This window comes from Gorilla gorilla, chromosome 9, assembly GCF_029281585.2.
Source record: "Gorilla gorilla gorilla isolate KB3781 chromosome 9, NHGRI_mGorGor1-v2.1_pri, whole genome shotgun sequence".
Classification (NCBI taxonomy): Eukaryota; Metazoa; Chordata; class Mammalia; order Primates; family Hominidae; genus Gorilla; species Gorilla gorilla.
This window is the reverse complement of record NC_073233.2, coordinates 48557359-48580284: the sequence shown is the minus strand read 5'-3', so window position 1 is coordinate 48580284 and position 22926 is coordinate 48557359. Positions and strand designations below refer to the sequence as shown.

The 22926-nt window shown below is 38.6% G+C and overlaps 1 long non-coding RNA gene across 1 annotated transcript in view; it reads left to right on the top strand.

The window, feature by feature from the left end:
* Window positions 1–21339, top strand: part of LOC109028813 (uncharacterized) — a 65995-nt gene extending 44656 nt beyond the window's left edge. Inside the window, exons 5-6 of the long non-coding RNA XR_002007784.2 lie at window positions 20426–20536; window positions 21304–21339. This is a non-coding gene — a long non-coding RNA (uncharacterized lncRNA). The remainder of the gene's footprint in view (window positions 1–20425; window positions 20537–21303) is intronic.
* Window positions 21340–22926: the final 1587 nt, after the last annotated feature.

Here is a 22926-nt window from a genome sequence, read left to right as displayed (position 1 = left end):
GTACCAGCTCCTCTTTGTACCTCTGGTAGAATTTGGCTGTGAATCCATCTGGTCCTGGGCTTCTTTTTGTTGGTAGGCTATTAATTACTGCCTCAATTTCAGAACTTGTTATTGTTCTATTCAGGGATTTGACTTCTTCCTGGGTTAGTCTTAGGAGGGTGTATGTGTCCAGGAATTTATCCAGTTCTTCTAGATTTTCTAGCTTATTTGCATAGAGGTGTTTTTAGTATTATCTGATGTTAGTTTGTATTTCTGTGGGGTCAGTAGTGATATCCTCTTTATCATATTTTATTGTGTCTATTTGATTCTTCTCTCTTTTCTTCTTTATTAGTCTGGCTAGCCGTCTATATATTTTGTTAATATTTTCAAAAAACCAGCTGCTGGATTCATTGGTTTCTGAAGGATTTTTCATGTCTCTATCTCTTTCAGTTCTGCTCTGATCTTAGTTATTTCTTGTCTTCTGCTAGCTTTTGAATATGTTTGCTCTTGCTTCTCTAGCTCTTTTAATTGTGATGTTAGGGTGTCAATTTTAGATCTTTCCCACTTTCTCCTGTGGGCATTTACTGCTATAAATTTGCCTCTAAACACTGCTTTAGCTGTGTCCCAGAGATTCTCCTACATTATGTCTTTGTTTTAATTGATTTCAAAGAACTTATTTATTTCTGCCTTAATTTCATCATTTAACCAGTAGTCATTCAGGAGCAGGTTGTTCAGTTTCCATGTAGTTGTGCGGTTGTGAGTGAGTTTCTTAATCCTGAGTTCTAATTTGATTGCACTGTGGTCTGAGAGGCTGTTTGTTATTATTTCCATGTTTTGCATTTGTTGAAGAGTGTTTTACTTCTGATTATGTGGTCAATTTTAGAATAAATGCTATGTGGTGCTGAGAAGAATGTATATTCTGATGCTGAGAAGAATGTATATTCTGTTGATTTGGGGTTGAGAGTTCCGTAGATGTCTACTAGGTCTGCTTGGTCCAGAGCTGAGTTCTAATCCTGAATATCCTTGTTAATTTTCTTTCTCATTGATTTGTCTAATACTGACAGTGGGGTGTTAAAGTCACCCACTATTATTGTGTGGGAGTCTAAATCTCTTTGTAGGTCTCTAAAAACTTGCTTTACGAATCTGGGTTCTCTAGTATTGGGTGCATATATATTAGAATAGTTAACTCTTCTAGTTGCATTCATCCCTTTACCATTATATAATGTCTTTCTTTGTCTTTTTCGATCTTTGTTGGTTTAAAGCCTGTTCATCAGAGACTAGGATTGCAACTCCTGCTTTTTTTTTTTTTTTTTTTTTTTTTTGCTTTCCATTTGCTTGGTAAATATTCCTCCATTCCTTTATTTTGAGCCTATATGTGTCTTTGCATGTGAGATGGGTCTCCTGAATACAGCACAGCGATGGGTCTTGACCCTTTATCCAATTTGCCAGTCTGTGTCTTTAACTGGGGCATTTAGCCCATTTACATTTAAGGTGAATATGGTTAGGTTTGAATTTGATCCCATCATTATGATGCTAGCTGGTTATTTTGCCCATTAGTTGATGCAGTTTCTTCATATTGTCAATGGTCTTTATATTTTGGTATGTTTTTGCAGTGGCTGGTACTGGTTTTTCCTTTCCACGTTTAGTGCTTCCTACAGGAGCTCTTGTAAGGCAGGCCTGGTGGTGACAAAATCCCTCAGCGTTTGCTTGTCTGTAATGGATTTTATTTCTCCTTCACTTATGAAGCTTAGTTTGGCTGGATATGAAATTCTCGGTGAAAATTCTTTTACAAATGTTGAATGTTAACCCTCACTGTCTTCTGGCTTATAGGGTTTCTGCCAAGAGATCCACTGTTAGTCTGATGGGCTTCCCTTTGTGGGTAAACCAACCTTTCTCTCTGGCTGCCCTTAACATTTTTTCCTTCATTTCAACCTTGGTGAATCTGACAATTATGTGTCTTGGGGTTGCTCTTCTCAAGGAGTATCTTTGTGACGTTTTCTGTATTTCCTGAATTTGAATGTTGCTCTGTCTTACTACGCTGGGGAAGTTCTCCTGGATAATATCCTGAAGAGTGTTTTCCAACTTGGTTCCATTCTCCCCATCACTTTCAGGTACACCAATCAAATGTAGGTTTGGTCTTTTCACATAGTCCCATATTTCATGGAGGCTTTGTTCATTCCTTTTCATTCTTTTTTCTTTAATCTTGTCTTCATGCTTTATTTCATTAAGTTGATCTTCAATCTCTCATATCCTTTCTTCTACTTGATCGATTCGGCTATTGATACTTGTGTATGCTTCACGAAGTTCTCGTGCTGTGTTTTTCAGCTCCATCAGGTCATTTATGTTTCTCTCTAAACTGGTTATTCTAGTTAGCAGTTCCTGTAACCTTTTATCAAGGTTCTCAGCTTGGTTGTATTGGGTTAGAACATGCTCTTTTAGCTTGGAGGAGTTTGTTGTTACCCACCTTCTGAAGCCTACTTCTGTCAATTTGTCAAACTCATTCTCCATCCAGTTTGTTCCCTTGCTGGCAAGGAGCTCTGATCCTTTGGAGGAGAAGAGGCATTCTGGTTTTGGGAATTTTCAGACTTTTCACGCTGGTTTGTCCTCATCTTTGTGAATTTATCTACCTTTGGTCTTTGATGTTGATGACCTGCGGATGGGATTTTTGCGTGGTCATCCTTTTTGTTGATGTTGATGCTATTGCTTTCTGTTTGTTAGTTTACCTTCTAACAGTCAGGCCCCTCTGTTGCAGGTCTGCTGGTGTTTGCTGGAGGTCCATTCCAGACCCTGTTTGCCTGGGTATCACCAGCAGAGGCTGCAGAACAGCAAAGATTGCTGCCTGTTCCTTTCTCTGGCACCTGCCAGATGCCAGCCAGAGCTCTCCTGTATGAGGTGTCTGTTGACCCCTGCTTGGAAGTATCTCCCCTGATAGAAGGCACAGGGGTCAGGAACCCACTTGAGGCAATCTGTCCCTTAGCAGAGCTTGAGCACTGTGCTAGGAGATCCATTGCTCTCTTCAGAGCTGGCAGGCCGGAACGTTTAAGTCTGCTGAAGCTGCACCCACAGCCACCCCTTCCCCCAGATGCTCTGTCCCAGGGAGGTGGGAGTTTTATTTATAAGCCTCTGACTGGGGCTGCTGCCTTTCTTTCAGAGATGCGCTGCCTAGAGAGGAGGAATCTAGAGAGACAGTTTGGCTACAGTGGCTTTGTGGCCCTGCAGTGGACTCTGCCCAGTCCAAACTTCCTGGCAGCTTTGTTTACACGGTGAGAGAAAACCGCCTACTCAGAACTCAGTAATGGTGAACACCCCCTCCCCTCACCAAGCTCAAGCATCTCAGGTTGACTTCAGACTGCTGTGATGGCAGCAAGAATTTCAAGCCAGTGGATCTTATAGCTTGTTGGGCTTTGTCGGGGGGATCTGCTGAGCAAGACTGCCTCCCTGGCTTCAGCCCCTTTTTCAGGGGAGTGAATGGTTCTGTCTTGCTGGTATTCCAGGTGCCACTGGGGTATGAAAAAAAACCCTGCAGGTAGCTGGGTGTCTGCCAAAATGGCTGCCCAGTTTTGTGCTTGAAACCCAGGGCCCTGGTGGTATAATCACCCGAGGGAATCTCCTGGTCTGCAGGTTGTGAAGGCAGTGGGAAAAGCGTAGTATCTGGGCTGGATCGCACCATCCCTCACTAATGGTTTCCCTTGGCTAGGGGAGGGAGTTCCCTGACCTCTTGCACTTTCTGGGTAAGGTGACACCCCACCCTGCTTCTGCTCTCTTTCCTTGGGCTGCACCCACTGTCTAACCAGTCCCAATGAGATGAGCCAGCTACCTCAGTTGGAAATGCAGAAATCACCCACCTTCTGTACTGGTCTTGTTGGGAGCTGCAGACCAGAACTCTTCCTATTCGATCATCTTGCCTGGGAATGGTATAAGATATTTTTAAAAGGAGTTAGAAAGTACAGAATTGTGGGAGAAATAGGAAGACTCATGTCTAGAAAAGAAGTAGGAAGACAATTTAAAAATGCCCCTGAGTATTTCTCTTAAAACACATGGTTGAATACATTAGAACTTGTAGGGAAGTCTAAGACATCAAGCACATCCAACTGCCAGGTGGGATCACCAAGGGGAAGCCCATGGAGATATCTCTGGAAAGCTTCTTCCTAACTGTACAATAGTCTGGGGATGTTGTTGTTACCCAAGGTCAACAATCAGGAAAGACAGTGGGACTTGGTGAGGGAAGAGGCAGAGAAGACATTTTATCTATTCTTTACATTCTATCTAAGACCTTCAGAATGTAAGTGTTTGCTTTAATCATAACTCATAGTCATACAAGAAAAGACTTTTAGGAAATGAAAGTCCTAAATGAACCCAGTTGACAGTACAAAATATAAGCACAGGTCTCTATTACAGAGGTACACACTTTGAGCTGGGGTGGGGCTATAGACTTGAGAAGAGCCATACCTAGTTTCCGGGTTAAAGTTTGTTTTTGCTATATCTTCAGTAAATATTTTAGTAAAATATGAATCTCAACTCTCATATTCTTGTAGTATTCTTTCAGGGTCACCCAATCAATGAGAATATTCCTACCCACCCCAGACACTGTGTATCCGATTAATTTACCTGTATTTTTTCATAGAACTATAAAAGTAGATTTAATTATTGATTTGTTTGCTTTTTATTTCTTTAGTTTGCCTCTTCAAATGGAATGTAAGTTCCTCAGGGCAAATAACCTGTTTCATTTATGGTTGTATCCATGGCATTTTAAATACTACGTAGCACTTAGTGTGTACACTGAAAATGTCTGTTATATGAATTAGATAAAATCAGAATTAATTATGGTAAGAAAAATAGTTTAATATGATTATAAAATAATTATTCATTAATAAAAGAACTACAACTGTTGATTCTTAACAAATATGTGTCAAAATAATGAATAAATGGATGTTTTTACTGATTTGTGACCTAAAATAAAGTGAGTTCTGAGTTTATGTTTGGTGCCAAGTAGTTAAGTATGCTCTTACTACAAAATAGAAGCAGCATTAATTTAGGGGTAGATAATAGCCTGCAAGTATTGGAAGCAAAGCAAGCATTGTCAAGGGAAGTGTGAATCCCAGCAGTCTGGGAATTGGAGATGCTCTCGTGGAAATTCAGGCTGTGGTCTGAATTCCAAAGGGAGGTGACATTGAAGTGGCATCATTCACCTGGGGTAACACATGAGGATTGTTGCCTCATGCCAAGGAAATCAAGGATGTGGACACACAAGGAGTGAGGTTAAGAGCAGAGGTTTAATAGGAAAAAGAAAGAGAGAAGGTCTTTTTCCTGCAGAGAGAGAGGGGCTCCCGAGTGGGTCTTCTGATTCTGTGGTGAAATGCACAGGGCTTTATAGATGAGCTTGATGAGGTGGTGTCTGATTTACATAGGGCGCAAAGGATTGGTTGGACAGGGTGTGCCATTTACTCTGCATGCAAAGAAGCTGGCCAATCCACCCTAATCTTTTACTATGCAGATGGGTTCTCCACCTGGCCGGTGCCATGTTGCCTGCTTCTTTAATGCATGTGTGCTTGACAAAGAAAAGGAAAGATGGAGCCTCCATGTTGAATATGCCTGGCCCCAGGTAGCCTTTTTCTACTGTCACAGCTGCCGGCATTTACCTATGCAAGTGTCCAGCTTGCTTATCTATGTCTGCAGCTTGATTTTTCAGGCTGATCATTGTTAGAAAAGAAATGATTTGGGGGCTGCTTTTTATTACAAGGAAAGTCTTACTGAGGACTCTTTTACCCTCAATAACTGCCTAAGTAATTTCTTTCTAGCTCCTGTATCAACATGGAACAAAAACACAGTTGACTCTTGAACAATGCAGTGGGTACGGGTGCTGACCCACACATAGTTGAAAATCTATGGATCAATTTTAACTCCCCTGTTGACCAGAAGCCTATAATATAAACAGTCAATTAACACATATATTGTACGCTATGTATACTATATACTGTATTCTTACAATAAAGTAAGCTAGAGAAAAGAAAATGATATTTAACAAGTCATAAGGAAGAGAAAATATATTTACTATTTATTAGGTGGAAGCAAATCATTATAAAGATCATTCATCCTCATTGTTTTTATGTTGAATAGGCTTAAAAGCAGGAAGAAAAGGATGTCTCAGGGGTGGCAGAGGCAAAAGGAAATCCACATATAGAAGTGGACCCATGAAGTTCAAACCTGTGTTGTTCAAGGGTCAATTGTATTCAAATTTACCCCCTCTTAAAATGTTTACAAGATTTGACAGAATCTAGATTGTTGAAAGGTATATACTCCAATTATGTCTATGCAGATATCATACACCAGAAGACATTGGGCTACAAAGTGAAATATTTGTTTCCTCCCAAAATTCAAATGTTGACATTTAATCCCAATATGATAGTATTAGGAGGTGGGGTCTTTTACAGGTAATTAGGTAATAAGGGCGACCCCATCGTAAATGAGATTAGTGTGTGGCCCTTTACAGGGGGTCCCAGAGAGTCTTCTTTCTGCTATGCGAGGATACAAGAGGAATTCAACAATCTGCAATCTGGAAGATAACCCTCCCAGAACCCAGTCATGCTGGCACCCTGATTTTGAACTTTCAGACTCCAGAACTGTGAGACATCAATGCATTTTATGTAAGTCTCCTAGGCTATAGCATTTTGTTACAGCAGCCTGAACCAACTAAGATAGTTATTGGACATTTGCCTCCATTCAAATATGATCTAGAGGCTAATTAGGGTTGATATTATATTCAGCTTCATTACAGCATGAAAATTTAGCATACAGTAGCATTTCCGTAGATATTTACTAAATAACTGCCTACGTATGGTACACAGCTTATGTCTTATAATGTCAGAGACAATCTAATCACCTACAAGGCAGTGATCCTTCACAGAATCTTAGGTCTTCTGGCTCCAAATATTTTGAGACCTTCTCTTCCTGAGCCACACATTGCAAGGCTAGTAGTGAAGGCCGTTTCCCTGTTGGGTCATGTCAATTCCACTTTACATAACGCTCCAGAGCTAACCCATCTTGCTTGGACTTTAATTAAATAACCTTCAAAGATGAAGTATCACAGGGGGCAAGGTCACAGGGATACTTACAATTATTTCCTGCAGCTATTGATTTTACGCTAATGATCTTAAACGATGCATAGCTCTGGATCTAGCAGTCTCACTCAGAATTGCAGGTGGGGGCGTGAACTTCAGTTCTCACAAGGGACCAGAGCAATTTGGACTGATTTAAACTTGTTGATGCTATTTTCTAAGTGTGAAGGAGGATGAAAGTCTGAAACCTGGAGGGTATGTGAATGTATAATAAAAACACAAGAGGTTTTGGAGCCGGAAATAATTGAGTTCCAATCATAATTTTTCCATAATTGGTTGTGGATCTTATGCAAGTAGTTCAACCGCTCTGAGCCTTGATTTCTTTGTCTGTAAAAGGAATGTGTATACTGGGGTTTTTGAAAAAGTAAAGGAGATGGCAACTTTAAATCACTAGGCAATAGTTGCTGCTTCTTTTCTGCTTTTACATCATTAGACACATATTCCCTTCTTAGGAATATTCGTCTTTTATTTCTTAGAGCACCAAGACCTGTAAGTACCAAATAAATATGTCTCTAATATTGGTATTAGAGACAATATGGTAAGATTCTCACTTCAGCTACGGTAATATAAAGGGGACACAGGGTAGAATTCAAACAACTGGGTTTGGGAGCAGATTCTACCTAACTGTGTGACTTTAAGCAACTCTGCGGCCTCTCTGAGTCTCCTGTAATTTATGTGAAAAATATTGAATCCGATATATCCCACCCTGGACTATTTTAATGATAAAAGGGATTTAAAAATGTAAAAGCATTTGATTTAAAGATAAGTGATATGAAATGCCATTTAAAATATCCAGTAAAGGCCAGGTGCGGTGGCTCACGCCTGTAATCCCAGCACTTTGGGAGGCCGTGGCGGGTGGATTACAAGGTCAGGAGATGGAGACCATCTGGGCTAACACGGTGAAACCCCACCTCTACTGAAAATACAAAAAATTAGCTGGGCGTGGTGGTGGGCGCCTGTAGTCCCAGCTACTCGGGAGGCTGAGGCAGGAGAATGACGTCAACCCGGGAGGCAGAGCTTGCAGTGAGCCGAGACTTTGCCACTGCACTCCAGCCTGGACGATAGAGAGAGACTCCATCTAAAAAAAAAAAAAAAAAAAAAAAAAAAAAAAAAAAATCCAGGAAATAAACGATTAGAATACCTGAAGAACCAGGAATGAAGGCATTTTAACAGCTTTGCCAAGAATATTGATTTAAAATTGCTGCTTATAGGTTGTGCAACAGTGTACACATGCATGGAGGTTCTTGTTTTTTCTTCTTTTCTTTGAAGTCTGAAGACAAAAGAGACCAATAACCAAGGGGTAGTAGAAATCAAACCTCAAAATTAGAAGATAACACTAAGAACCGCAGTTAGGGAAACAACCGTGAGTCATAGACAGCTCCGCGCCTCTCCCTCAGGGTTCTGCTAGTGCAGGTGCACTCCTGGGCACTTTATGCAGAACATTTCATGACGAAAAAAGCTCCTATGTCAAATTGGTATTTTCTCTTTTCATAATTTGTTTTAATTTTGTTTTTTATAGTTTTACAAAGTTTGTATTTTATTTTATAATTATGTAACTATTTAGTTCAAGTTGAATCTATCAAAACAAGATATATTCAGAGAAATTTAGCTTCTGTTTCTGTCTCAACCCTGTTTTTTCTGTTATTGGTAACATTACAATTTTTAATTTTTTAATATAAGCCACTATAAATTATATGTATTTTTCTTTTTTTAACTTTTGTTTTAAGTTGGGGTACAAGTGCAGGCTTGCTATATAGATAAACTTGTGTCATGGGGGTTTGCTATACAGATTATTTCATCACCCAAGTCTTAAACCTAGTATACATTAGTTATTTTTCCTGATCCTCCCCCTCCTCCCAACCTCCAACCTCTGACAGGCCCCAGAATATGTTCTTCCCCTCTATGTGTCCGCGTGTTCTCACCGTTAAGTTCCTTCTTATAAGTAAGAACATGAGGTATTGGATTTAGCTTTTAATTTTTCCGATCGTTTCTCAGATTTTTAGATTGACGTACTTGCATTGTCATTTTAATTTACTATCTCTGAAATTCATGCATTCATTTACTTGTCTGTTTGTTTTCAACAAAGATGCATCTGGTATTTACTATATGTACCTCATATGTGCTAGATATAAGAAGACCCATTAAATACTTTCAAGTTGGTTCCATTTATAAGGGTAGTCAGATGCATGAAGAAAGAATGACTAATGGCCAATAGTCAGCACAGAGTAAGAAACTTGGACAATACCAGGTTGTCCTGGAAAGCATTCAGAAGAAAGTGATCCCTAAGTTGAGAACACAGAAGTAGTAGGTCAGGATGGTAATGCTGGAGGTTGTTAAAAAAAAATGCTTTCATGTCGTGTTTGAGGATCTGTAAATAATTTTACATAGGTAAAACAGTGTTGAGGTAGGGCGAAGAAGGGGAAGATAAATAGCAGGACAGAATGTGATTAATCATAAGCTTCTTTGGGGTGGATACTGTGATGTGTGACCCAGGCCTCCCTCCAGTGACTTCTTTTCCCAGTGTTGAGAGTGCTGTTGGCCAATAGCCTTCACTGTCAGTTCCTTCAAGGATTGAATCACTTATAGAGCCACCTTGCCCAAAGTCCTGGAGTAGCCCAAGTGGCCACCCAACTCGGGACTACTCTGAAGGGCCATTCTAGCTCCAGAGCTTCTAATGGAGTTGGCTGAGACTTCTCTGCATTCTACGTTAGGCTCAACTACTCCCTCTGCCCACTGTTACTCCTTTTCCCTCACTTTCAAAGGTTTGACCCCAAGGGCACTCAGCATGTTATAAGCATTGTTGAATTTATGGGATTTAGCTCATGTGGTCCAGCAACCCTCATTTTACAGATAGAAAATAGAGGCTGAGAAAGAAAATCTAAGTTTTGAAATAACTTTGAAAAAATTTTGAAATTCAGCTATTGGCTGAACAGGTTTTAGAATCTAGGTATTGGCCGGGCACGGTGGCTCATGCCTGTAATCCCAGCACTTTGAGACGCCAAGGCGGGTGGAACACCTGAGGTCAGGAGTTCGAGACCAGCCTGACCAACATGGTGAAACACCATCTCTACTAAAAGAAAAAATACACAAATTGACTGGGCATGTTGGCGGGTGCCTGTAATCCCAGGTACTCTGGAGGCTGAGGCAGGAGAATCGCTTGAACCTGGGAGACAGAGGTTGTGGTGAGCTGAGATCCTGCCATTGCACTCCAGCCTGGGAGACAAGAATGAAAAACTCCATCTCAAAAATAAATAAATAAATAAAATAAAAATAGAATCGAGGTACCTTGGCCCCCAGTTCAGTCTCTTGCTTATAATGCGAATATGTCCATTTGTTTGCAACTTCTATGATTTAAAACTAGAAAACTTTGCAAGTTGATGATATCTTACCTCGCCACTCTCATCTCTTATCACTTTTCCCCATACCTTCTGTGTTTTAGCCACAATAAACTCTTTTCAGTTATGTAAGTGTGGGTTATGAGTTTTTTCAGCTACAATTGTATGTGTATAATTCTTTAGCTCAAAGTCTCATTCTTCTGCCCATTGGCTGCCTGGGTATACATCTGAAGTAAGATTTTATCCATGGAGGTTTTTTGTCTCCTTTGGGCAAAATTATATAAAGTTGCTAGCTTTGTTGTATCCTCATAATGTACATAACTCTTGCAGAACATATTCTACCCTTTTATTTTCTTGCATATTTCCTTTTTAGGTTAAAAGCTTCAGAAAACCTTCGAAGTTTTTCCTCATCTCTATTTGAACCACTTAGAACAAAAAATAAGGGGAAGAAGCTAATGAAAGAAATAATACATTTCCAAAGGCTTCTCTAGGCATATAAGCTCCCTCAAAATAATTAATGATTGTGTTGATAGTAGTAGCAATTACAGTAATAATGAATATCTGGAAAAGCATAACAACATTAAAGAACTTTGACAAATATTTTGTGCTGTTAAGAAATATTATCTAAAATGTGGAAAATGTACTAAAGGATGACTGTATGTCTTTTCAAAATTTTACTGGAGTATTGTCTAACTGGTCTGCTTAAGGATTACTTAGTTCTCTAGCTTAATGCACTTTTGATTGACATACTATTTTCTATTGATTAGAACCATGGCTCTGTAAAATTATATGTTTTGAGATGCATTTTTCTGGTAGGCATGCAAATTACTTCTGTTCAGTAGAAATGATAACTGTAAAAGTTATGGATTTATTCTCCCTGTAGTATTTTTTTTCCAACTTTTATTTTAGGTTCAGTAGGTACATGTGCAGGTTTGTTAAATGGGTAAATCCACATTGTTGGAGTTTGGTGTACAAATGACTTTGTCACCCAGGTGGTGAGCATAGTATCCAGTAGGTAGTTTTTCAACCCTTACCCTCCTTCCATCCTCCCCCCTCAAGTAAGCTCTGGTGTTTATTGTTCACATCTTTGTGTCCTTGTGTACTGCTCCCACTTATAAGTGAGAATGTATGGTATTTGGTTTTCTGTTTCTGCATTAACTCACTTAGGATAATGGCCTCCAGCTGTATCCGTGTTGCTGCAAAGGACATAATTTTATTTTTAATGGCTGCATAGTATTCCATGGTGTATATGTACCACATTTTATTTATCCACTTCACTGTCAGTGGGCATCTAGGATGATTCCATGTCTTTGCTATTGTGAATAGTGCTGTGATGAAAATTGAATGTGTATGTCTTTTTGGAAGAATGATTTATATTCCTTTGGGTACATACCCAGTAACGGGAGTGCTGCTTTGAGTGATAGTTCTGTTTTAAGTTCTTTGAGAAATCTCCAAACTGCCTTCCACAGGGGCTGAACTACTTTACATTCCTACCAGCTCTATATAAGCATTCCCTTTTTTTCCCCCCACAATCTAACCAACATCTGTTATTTTTGACTTTTTTTTTTCAACTTTTATTTTAAGGTCTGGCATGCATGTGTATGTTCATTGCAGCAATACTTACAATAACAAAGACATGGAATCAACCCAAATGCCCATCAATGATAAACTGGATGAAGAAAATGTGATACATATACACAGTAGAATACTATGCAGCCATAAAAAGGAATGAGATCATGTCCTTCGCATGGACATGGATGGAGCTGGAAGCCATTATCCTTAGCAAACTAATAGAGGAACAGAAAACCAAACTCCACATTTTCTCACTTATAAGTGCAAGCTGAACGGTGAGAACATGTGGATGCATGGTGGGGTGGGGAAGCAACACACACTGGGGCCTGTTCGGGGGGAGGCAGGGAGAGTATCAGGAAGAATAGCTAATGCATCCTGGGTTTAATAACTAGGGGATGGGGTTGATCTGTGCAGCAGAAGACCATGGCACTCGTTTCCACATCATGCACATGTAATCCCAGCAGTAATCTTACTTCAGCAATGTTTTTCAGTGCCTGTATTTCCTTATTTTCTCTAAGTCTCCTTCGAGCAAGCTTTACAATATTCTGCCACTTACCCTATTTATGAGTTAAATAAACCTTTGACATGTGCTCACTATATGTTTGTATAAAAGCCATGTTTTTCATTTCTTGAAAAATTATGTTTTGATGTGAATTAGGTAAAATAAAAGTAGCTAACCAATTTTACCTAATGGGAAACTAAGATTTAGGAGTTGACTTACTCAGTACGAGTTCTTACTACTACGTGGTGGTGGCAAGTTTCAAGTCCAAGTTTCTTGACTTCAGAACTTGTGCTGTGAACAAGAGAATCTTAGCTCTGACGGGGAATGTGTCAAATGGTGAGAAGGAAGTTCTCAGAAGGGAGGTGTAAGAGTGTTGAAAAATACATGTTGCGGAGTGTGTAGTTTTGCCAGTCATTGGTCCTGATAAATAACCTAAGAAATGTTTCAGAGTTACTTTCTCTCCATTGCCTGTAAATTTTAAGTCTTCCACCACTACCTTGGTGCTGAAACTTACCAATTTTCTATACCCATTCTAACAAGGAATCTTGGCAAGTATGAGTGTTAAAAGGAATGTAAGAAAAGAGAGGGAGAAAAAGAAAGAGAAAGGAAGGCCTATGGTCTGACCCGCTAATAATGTTGTATTTCTATTGCTCTTACTGTTTTTCCCTATGGGATATTTCTGTGAATGACATAGAAAACAAGTTAGTGTTTTGTAAGAGAGATTTGTTGATGATGTGCTGGGGTAACACTGACAGAGAGATCCTAAATCAATTCAGCGTCTTTTTTTTTTCTTTTGAGAAATGATGCCTTTATGATATTAGCTCTGTTACTTGAGAAAAAAAGATCTGTGTGATTTATTTTATTAGACCTTTGATCTGACTGCAGAGATTTATGTTTGTTAAACTTATTCCCTGGGGATGAAGGTTAGACTACAAAAGAAGTCTAAGATGTTTATGTAATTAATATTAGATAAGTGTTACATGCCTTTAGAAATATGGAAATAACTTTTCTTTCCAAGTAACCCAACATAATTTCACATCATTTCACATGCATTTCATTAGTATCCACTATGTAGAAGGTGCTACAGAGAGCATCAAATTCATGCCTTGTGCCTCATGAGCCTTATGAGGTATTTTAAAGATGGCATTTCACTTAATCTGGAGAGCAATATCATGAAATAGTGGGGAGCAATTCCAGTTGAGCAATGATGGAACTAAGACTCAGTGTTTAAATACCATACACAGGATTATAAAACTGGGAAGTGATTACACTGACATGCATGTATCTGCTATCAAGCCTGGTAAGGCTCACATCTCCCTCTTCTGTGAACTAAGAATTGGGAGGAAAGCCCGTGGAGAGGAGAATGAAGGGGAATGTGTCATCCTAACATATCATATTAGCTGAAATTAACTAATGAAAAAACAACATGGTGAAAGGTTGTATTCTCACATCCTGATCTGTCTCCAAACAAAACTAGGTTCCTTCTGTGTATTAATAGATACTTACATAATGATCATCTATTTTCTATTTTCTCTCTCATTGTACATAGCTGAAATGTCCAATATGTGCCAGCCAATGTGAAATAATGGAAGTTATGTAGAAGAAGTTCAGAGAAAGAATAAGGAAGTAATTTGGTAGAACATATGAAAACAATATAACCCAAATGCATTGGAAATAAAGGGTAGAGAGGAATATGCCAGCAAAATTATAACCCAAACAAATATGCTATAGCAATATTAATAATAGATACAATAAAACTAAAAGGAAATGTATTTGCACAAGGAACAATATTTTATACTGACAAAAGGAATGCCTAGTTTATCATCAAAATGATCTGAAACTTAATATAAGATCAAATAAACCTAAAGAAACAAATATGGGACACATGAAGATAAATTAACAGATACAGCGAGGGACTAAACACACACTCCCTGGGAACCTGATCAAGCAGAAAACAATATCACTAAACAGAAATGTAATTTCAATTTCATAATTAGTAGTATGATATAAAAGATGTAGAAACTACTCCCTAATACCCTCCACCCCCAAATGCTGACATATGTGAATTAAATCAGTGTAGTGATGATACAATAATAGACTCCATTTGGAACAAAGTAGAGAACTGAGAACCCACATGTATCAGGAAACTTGCTATATAATGGCAGCAATCCAACAGTTTAAGGGGGAACAGGTATATTTAAATACTGGTGCTAGGAAATTTGGCTTTCAATTTTGGAAAAATAATTAAATTGGTACTTACTTTACATATGAGAAAAATACGTATATTTTAGATGGGTTAAAAATCAGAGCATGGAAAATGAAACAAACAAAAAAGCCAGAACCTTATAAACTTTTAGAAAGATTTGGAACAGAACTTATGTTTGACTTCAGATATGAAAGCATTCATTGAATAACAAGCAGAAAGCATAGAGCATGAAAGAAAGGATTTACAAATTCGATTACTCAATTTTGGATAACACATTTGCAAACCTTTAACAGGCAAAACATTAGTATTTAGAACATGTAGTGCAAATAAATAATAGCAAACAGCTCAATAGAAAAGCACAAGTTATTTAAACAAGAAATACACAGAAGGGCTAAAAAATAGTTCAATAAATGTATGAAAAATATTCAAACTTACTGGAAATAAGATAAAAATATGAGAGGCTGTTTTTCATCTAGTTTATCAAAAATATACATTTCTGATTATTTGGGTATTGAGGAGGATGTTGAGAAACAGCAACTCACACTACAGGTAAAGTACAAACCATGGAGACAGCAAATGAAGTACAGTATATGTGGTGCAGTAGGCTGAAGAATTGTCCACCAAACAATATCCACATTCTATTTTCAAGAACCTAGGAATGTTACCTTACATGGCATAAGGGACTTGGATGTGATTACTTTAAAAATTTTGATGTGGAAACATTCTTCTGGATCATCTGAGTAAGGCTGATACAATCACAGGAGTCTTTTAATCCTACACATTTCCCTAGATATCTATGGGAATTATATAGAAAATCCTGTAAAATTGTTTATTTTAACAAACTCATTTTCTTAAAGTTCTAGAGCCCAGAAGTTTAAAATCAGTTTCTCTGAACTAAGAACAAAGTGTTGGTAGGGCTGGTTCCTTGTGGAGGCTCTCGGGGAAAATCTGTTTCCATGCCTTTTTCAGCTTCTGTAGGGCCACCTGCCTTGCTGGCTCATGACCTCTGCTTCACACCATTCCAACCCCCTGCCTCCATTGTTACCTCTCCTACTTTCTTCTTTGACTTCTTGCCTCCTTCTTTTTGCTAAGCAGATCAAAGAGACTGTCACAGTTTGTTCAGCCTGCTATAACAAAATACCTTAGACTAGGCAATTTGTAAACAATAGCAATTTAATGCTCAATTAATAGCAGTTCTGGAGGCTGAGAACTCCGAGATCAAGGATCCAGAGATTGAGGGGCTGGTGAGGGCCCATTCCTTGTAGATAGATGGTCTCTTCTTGTGTCTTCACATGGTTGGGGGTGGTGGCCACGCTCCCGCTGGTCTCTTTTATAAGGGCATTAATCCTATTTGCCAGGGCTTTACCCTCATGACCTAGTCACCTTTTGAAGGCCCCAGCTCTGAATACCAACACATTGTGGATTAGATTTTAACACATGAATTTTGGAAGTATACAACATTCAGACCATAGCAGGGATAATGTATGTACATGTAACTATCCATGACTGGCTTATAGTAGAAAATTTAAAAATGTTGCCATTAGTGTTTCTGTATTATCTCTACATTTCCCCTATGATAAACGAGGGAAGAAAAACAGTTCATTCACACAACAAATAAGGATAGAAATGAAGGGTATGGAATGGAAAAGTACCATATCTAGAGTGAATAAACTTTATGTATATAGGACTGGTATATGTGTGTGCGTGTGTGTAGACATGTGTATATATATATATATATATATATACAGACACACACACATCTAGTATATATACATAACACACAATTTCTCTCACTCTCTCTATATAGTTGTACATATGGACTAAGCAAACTTGTAAAGGAATTAAAATTTTAGAGGAATTTAAAATTTTAGGTGTACGTTGGAATAGGCCAAGGGGATAGAGATTCTTGAGCATTCTTCTATCTCCTTTGCAGCTATTCCTAATAAAAAGAAAATAAAATCTAGGCAAATCTTTGACACATTTATTGACCAGAAGGGTGGTTGTCTATGTTAAAATTAAAATCTTCTGGCTCATTTTCCTTTTCCATGCATGTGTCCTGGGTAATAAGATGATCTATAAATTTGGTCTTTATCATCAAAACCAAGACAGCTTTAAAAGGAAAAGACGCACTATTAAAAATTATAGTGAGCAACAATTGAAACTGGGATTATCTCAGGTATATCCGAATGTATAGTCACCATATCTATGTGAAGATATTTGTATTTTTTTGCATGTGCCCAACTTATACCTGTCTTTCACCAAGGCTTCCTGTCCAGCTTTCTTTTTTTATTCTGTTGTCCATTTATTCCCCTGGATTGTTGTAATGTATTGATATTTATGTATATACCCAGAAGAAAGGACAGAACCTCTAGACCTGGACTCTATCCTGGCTTACCAAATGTTCTTCATAGGACAACCTAGATAATGATAGAGTGCTTCTATTGCCTTCGACCCTATATATTCCTATTTTGAGAACACCATAGGGACACAGATAATTTATTCTGTACTGCATAGAATAAATGCAAATATCTCTTGCTCTCCTGACCTCAAATGGCATCTGAATACCATGGAACCATTCATTTCAACCTATCAGAATAGGCGCTAAGCTTTCCCACTAAATATTAGAACATGCAACTTAAGTCTAAATATTGCTCCATGTCTCTCCTTTACTTTATATGTGTGTATACTATACATAATTATATTTGTAAACACATATATAATATGTATATGCATGCATGTATACATGCATGTGTGTATGTATGGGGATGGATCATCTTCCTGTTCATTGCAATACTTTTTTTATTTTTCCTGCTTGAGTTATTCTCGATGGTTCATTTATCCATCTATCCACCCGTACATCCATTTATGGTATGAACAAATTTTATCTTCTTTTCTTTCACTCTGGCAAAGATCATATTTTTAACATCATTTTTATTTCTCCACAGACATTTTCATTTAGAAAGATATTGCTAGCAATTACTTTAGAAAGATGGTGTGACAGAAACAACAAAGTCGAGATATTTACTACTTAAGATATGTGACTGAATTCCTGAGGTGCTAGAATCTGATTCGCGGTATCTGATTCCCTTTCTAAAATGGTAAGAGGAATTTTGTTGTTTTCTTGTTTTTGGCTGTCTGTTTTTGAAAGGGAAAGAATATCTCACATCATCCCGTTCTGATCAATAACATAATAAAATCACATTTATGAAAACTTCAAAGTTTGTGTTAAGTACTTCTTTCCAGCAGATTCCTATGTGTTTTTAATTCTTCCAGAATACTTACTGAATGCTTTATATAGACCAGCAGGTTCTTCAGCACTGTAGTAACAACAGGAACTGAATAGATTCCACCTGTGCCCTCAAGGAACCAGGAGTTCAGTGGAGATGAGAGAAAAATCAATAGAAAATAGTAACTTAGATGTGGGCAAGAGAAGAAGTACCTAACCAAAGATGGGTTAGGGAACGCAGAGGTTAGAGAAAGATTTCTTGAGAATTTACTGCCTTTGTTTTTGAAGGAAAGGTTTCAGTCTTAGTGGACAGTAAACAAGAAAGCAAGCAAGCAAACCAACCTTCCATGGTCATAGTATGTGTTAGTCTGTACTCACAAAGGGTTAGAAAACCAGCTCAGATAGTATGTGTTTCCTCCCACTAAATATTTTTTTGCTTAGATACAAATTACTCTTTCAAATCTGAGGTTGGATTATAGGTCCCTGCATCATGCTCTTTGTCAAAGAAGCCCCAGAGACACAGCTGTAGCCCTGCAGATCTCCCTAGTCCATTGATTGCCCTTTCAGCACCAGCACACTCTGGAAGGGATGAGAAGTTACATTATTCTATGGTAATTAGTCAGTTTTCCTTAGGGCAGGTGGAGGTGGGAGGGTCTTTGATTCCTATTTTCAGATGTATTCAGGACTGTAAACTCTAAGGGACAATATGCGATTGGATTTTTCTACTCAGGTTTGGCCTCTTGAGCTTGGCTTCACCCAAGGCTACTTTAGGATAACGTTTCCTACTTATGTGAAGAGCCATATGTCCCTGACAGGATTAAAACTTATTAGTATGGGCTGGGTGCAGTGGCTTGCACCTGTAATCTCAGCACTTTGGGAGGCCGAAGTGGGTGGATCACCAGAGGTCAGGAGTTTGAGACCAGCCTGGTCAACATGGCGAAACCTGGTCTCTATTAAAAATACGAAAAATAGCTCGGTGTGGTGATGGGCACCTGTAATCACAGCTACTTGGGAGGCTAAGGCAGGAGAATCGCTTGAACCCTGGAGGCAGAGGTTGCAGTGAGCCGAGATCGTGTCATTGCACTCCAGTCTGGGCAACAGAGACTCCATCTCAAAAAAACACAAACAAACAAACAAACAAACAAAAAACCACCTTACTAGTATAAGCTCTAGAAAACAAACACAATGTGAAACTATTTTTTCAAGCAGCAGAGGGGCTCCAAATCCCCATTGGTCTTCTGCACAGGTTTGTTTTTTATTAAATATATATTACTGTATAATATACAATAATAACCAATATTTTGCACTCTAATTTGCTATATTCACAGAGCTTCCATCTCAGTGATTTCATGTGACATTTCATAGCACCCTGCGAATAAGTATTTCCTACCGCATTTTCCAACTGAGGAGACTGGAGCTCATAGAAAACAACAAACAACCAAACAGCTCAATTCCCATAGCAATTTTGTGGTTAACATCATGAATCTTGGACCCAGGTTCTTTTGAGTCTGCATCCCTCGTCAGTTAGGTATGTCTTTGGTGTAATCCATAATAAGCTAAATAGTAATGATAATTTTATTAGATTATTTTAGTTTATCCTTGAAAGATATTCAAATAAATTTCAGAAAATTTATAATTCTTTTCTTCTCATGATCTTCATTGTGTAAACGTGGCCACTGATAACATATCTTTTTCAGTATTTTCAAAGCTCTTTGGAAGGCATAATCTGCTTTTCTTTATTATTTTAGCATATCTTGTCCCAGCACCAAAGCTCCTGTGCAGTTTGTATGTACACATATAGACAGTGATGTTATTGTTTCTGTGGCAATAGGATTCTCAATGAGAGAGGAAATTAAAAAGCAACAGGTGATGAAAACAAAATGATTACATCTTCTCTGGGCATAAACACTGGCAACACCTGATAATCTTGAAAGACATTTAGCTCTGTCCAATAAATATTTGTAACTGTCCAATCAAACCATTTTCCATTATTGCTGAAGTAGACGTGACCAGATTTTACATGTAAGTAGATTTGATGCTTGTTAAGAAAATGAATTAGAAAGGGCTGGAAAGGTTACAGAAAGCTATTCTAATTGGCTTTGTTTGGGTTCCTCTTAAAGCTGTAGGACACTGTTTTGCAGTTTCCTTCTGAAAATGTGGCCTCTGGAACTCTCAAAAGCTGCTTCATTATGGCCCAAAGGGGACACCAGCCACTCAGCTTGGCATTTTTATTTGAAAACAGGAAAAATCATTACTACGGAAAGCTAACAGACTAGAACCTGGGCTCTCTGATTCTCAAAAGCAAACAAACATTCAGGTTCCTTATGAAGTATGCTCCTATTAAGCAACCTCTCTGAACTGTCAGGGAGTCTAGTCTCAGCACCAAATGTTGGCATAACATTTGTAGTTTATTGCTTTGCCTTCTGATATCATAATTCTCCAATGGTTGTAATGAATTAATATCTCACTGTTTCTATGGTTTGTCAGCAGGAGATAGAAGTTCATGAAGCAGAAGCACAACAGGTGGTGGTTTGTCCTTTAAGCAAGTACTCAATAGTTAAGGCTGATCTCTTTGACTCTTCACTGGGAGCAGAAAAAGAAGTACTTTGTTGCATGTTCTTTCTGTATCCTATTTTATTTTACTAGTCATAGCGAAGTTTAATAGTGGTTTTTAGTATTCTTGTTTTAGAGATGAAGACGCTGAGGTTCGGAGAGTGTCACTGAGGTTTAGGTTATATGACTAATGTCACCCAGCCAAAGACAAGGCTGAACGTTGAACTCTAGTCTTTGTCATTCTTAGGTCCGTGTGTCTTCTTAGTGCAGGAAATAACTGTAATAAACCTAATTCTTACATCAGGCTCTATTCAGTGACTCCTTCTGGCACTTATATACTTTATTGCAGTTAAAATAGGCAACATATGTGTCCTTGTATCAGTTATTTGTGTTTAGGAGGATGTTAAATATAATGTTCAACTGTTTGAATGGAATGAAATTGATTAGTTCACTCAAGTAGCCAGGAAAACCAAGACGTTTTCAGTAGAGAAAAGAAAGAGGGGCTGGGCGCAGTGGCTCATGCCTCTAATCCCAGCACTTTGGGAGGCCGAGGCAGGTGGAACACCTGAGGTCAGGAGTTCAATACCAGCCTGAACAACACGGTGAAACCCCGTCTCTACTAAAAATACAAAAAGCAGCTGGGCATGGTGGTGTGCCCCTGTAATCCCAGCTACTCAGGAGGCTGAGGCAGGAGAAACACTTGAATCTGGGAGGCAGAGGTTGCAGTGAGTTGAGATGGTGCCACTGCACTCCAGCCTGGGCAACAGAGCAAATATTTTTTCAGCAAATATTTATTGAGAACTTTTATATTCCAGAGAGAGATGCTGAAGATGGAAGAATGGACACAATAGCATTTGCTATCCCTTCGTATGTCTTGAGATCTAGTACAAAGATTCTGGTACAAGAATATTCGTGCTTTGTTTAGGGAACAGCAAGAGAAGTCACAGTTACTAGAGCAGAGTGACAGATAAAGGGAGAGGTAAGAAAACAGGTATAAAGGGAGTGAGACACCAGCCCATGGTAAGGATTTTTTTTTTTCACTTTCAGTACTTACCATTTTATTCTTCCTGTTTAGCTTCAACTTCGTACCCTTAACCAATATCTTCCCATTCACTCCAACCCCGAGTCTTTGGTAAAAATTCAAAATTTAATTCTAACTGATGGAGGGAAGCAATGGATATTTTGTGCAGAAAATGGATGCAAACTCTCTGGCTGCTGAACAGAAAATAAAATGTCAGAATGAAAGAGTAGAATCAGAAAGACAATATATGGAATTTGCTATTGTCCAGGTGGAAAATGATGGTAGTGTGATTGGGTAGAGATGAAGGTGTTGAGAAGTCGTTGGATCAGGGAAATCTTTTGAGGTTAGATCCTACAGGATTTTTGATTCTACCCCAGAAATAATGATTAAGCTTTTTGGCAATAACAAGTAGGTGAATTGTGGTCTTATTTGCCAATACTGGGGAACAAAAATTTGGGGAAAATCATTTTTTTAAGTTGACATTTGCATTAGATATCCAGGTAGTAATGTCCATGTGCCATCTGGAATTCAGGGGGAAATTGAGGGTTGCAGTTATACATGGGAGTTGTCAGAATATATCTGATCTTCCACCTTGAGGACTATCTTCCACCTTGAGTGCCAAAGTATGTAAAAACATATATTCCTTGTATATTTTTACCCTGTATCTTATCTACTTAGCTCTTTTTTATTATTCAGGTATTTGCTTAACTGTCACCTTTTTAGAAAGGTCTTCCTTGGCTGCACTACACAAAGTGGCCTTCTTTATCCACTTTGTCATATAGCCCTGTTTGAGTTTATCTATGCAGCTATCTAGCTAGCTATCTCCCTATTTTCTATTATCTATCATTTTATATTTATTTATCATTGTTATTTATTTTTTATTTTTTTTGAGACCGAGTCTCGCTCTGTCCCCCAGGCTACAGTGCAGTGGCGCAATCTCGGCTCACTGCAAGCTCCGCCTCCCGGATTCATGCCATTCTCCTGCCTCAGCCTCCCGAGTAGCTGGGACTACAGGTGCCCGCCAACACACCTGGCTGATTTTTTGTATTTTTAGTAGAGATGGGGTTTCACCATGTTAGCCAGGATGGTCTTGATCTCCTGACCTCGTGGTCCACCCGTCTCGGCCTCCCAAAGTGCTGGGATTACAGGCATGAGGCACTGTTGTGAACTTCTCTGCAAAGCACTACGTACCACAAATTTTGTTTTGTTAATTTGCTTTCTGGTTGGTTATCTAAACTCCCGCAAAAATGAGTTCTATGAAGCCATAGACCATGCCTATCTTATTTAGTGTTGCATTGCCGGTGCCTAGCATAGGTCCTACAATAGTAAATGCACACTCAAAATCTGTTTACTAATTGAGCATTGTTGAGCTCTGCTGATGGTTCGCGCTTTCAAGTCCTTGACTGCAGACACTCGC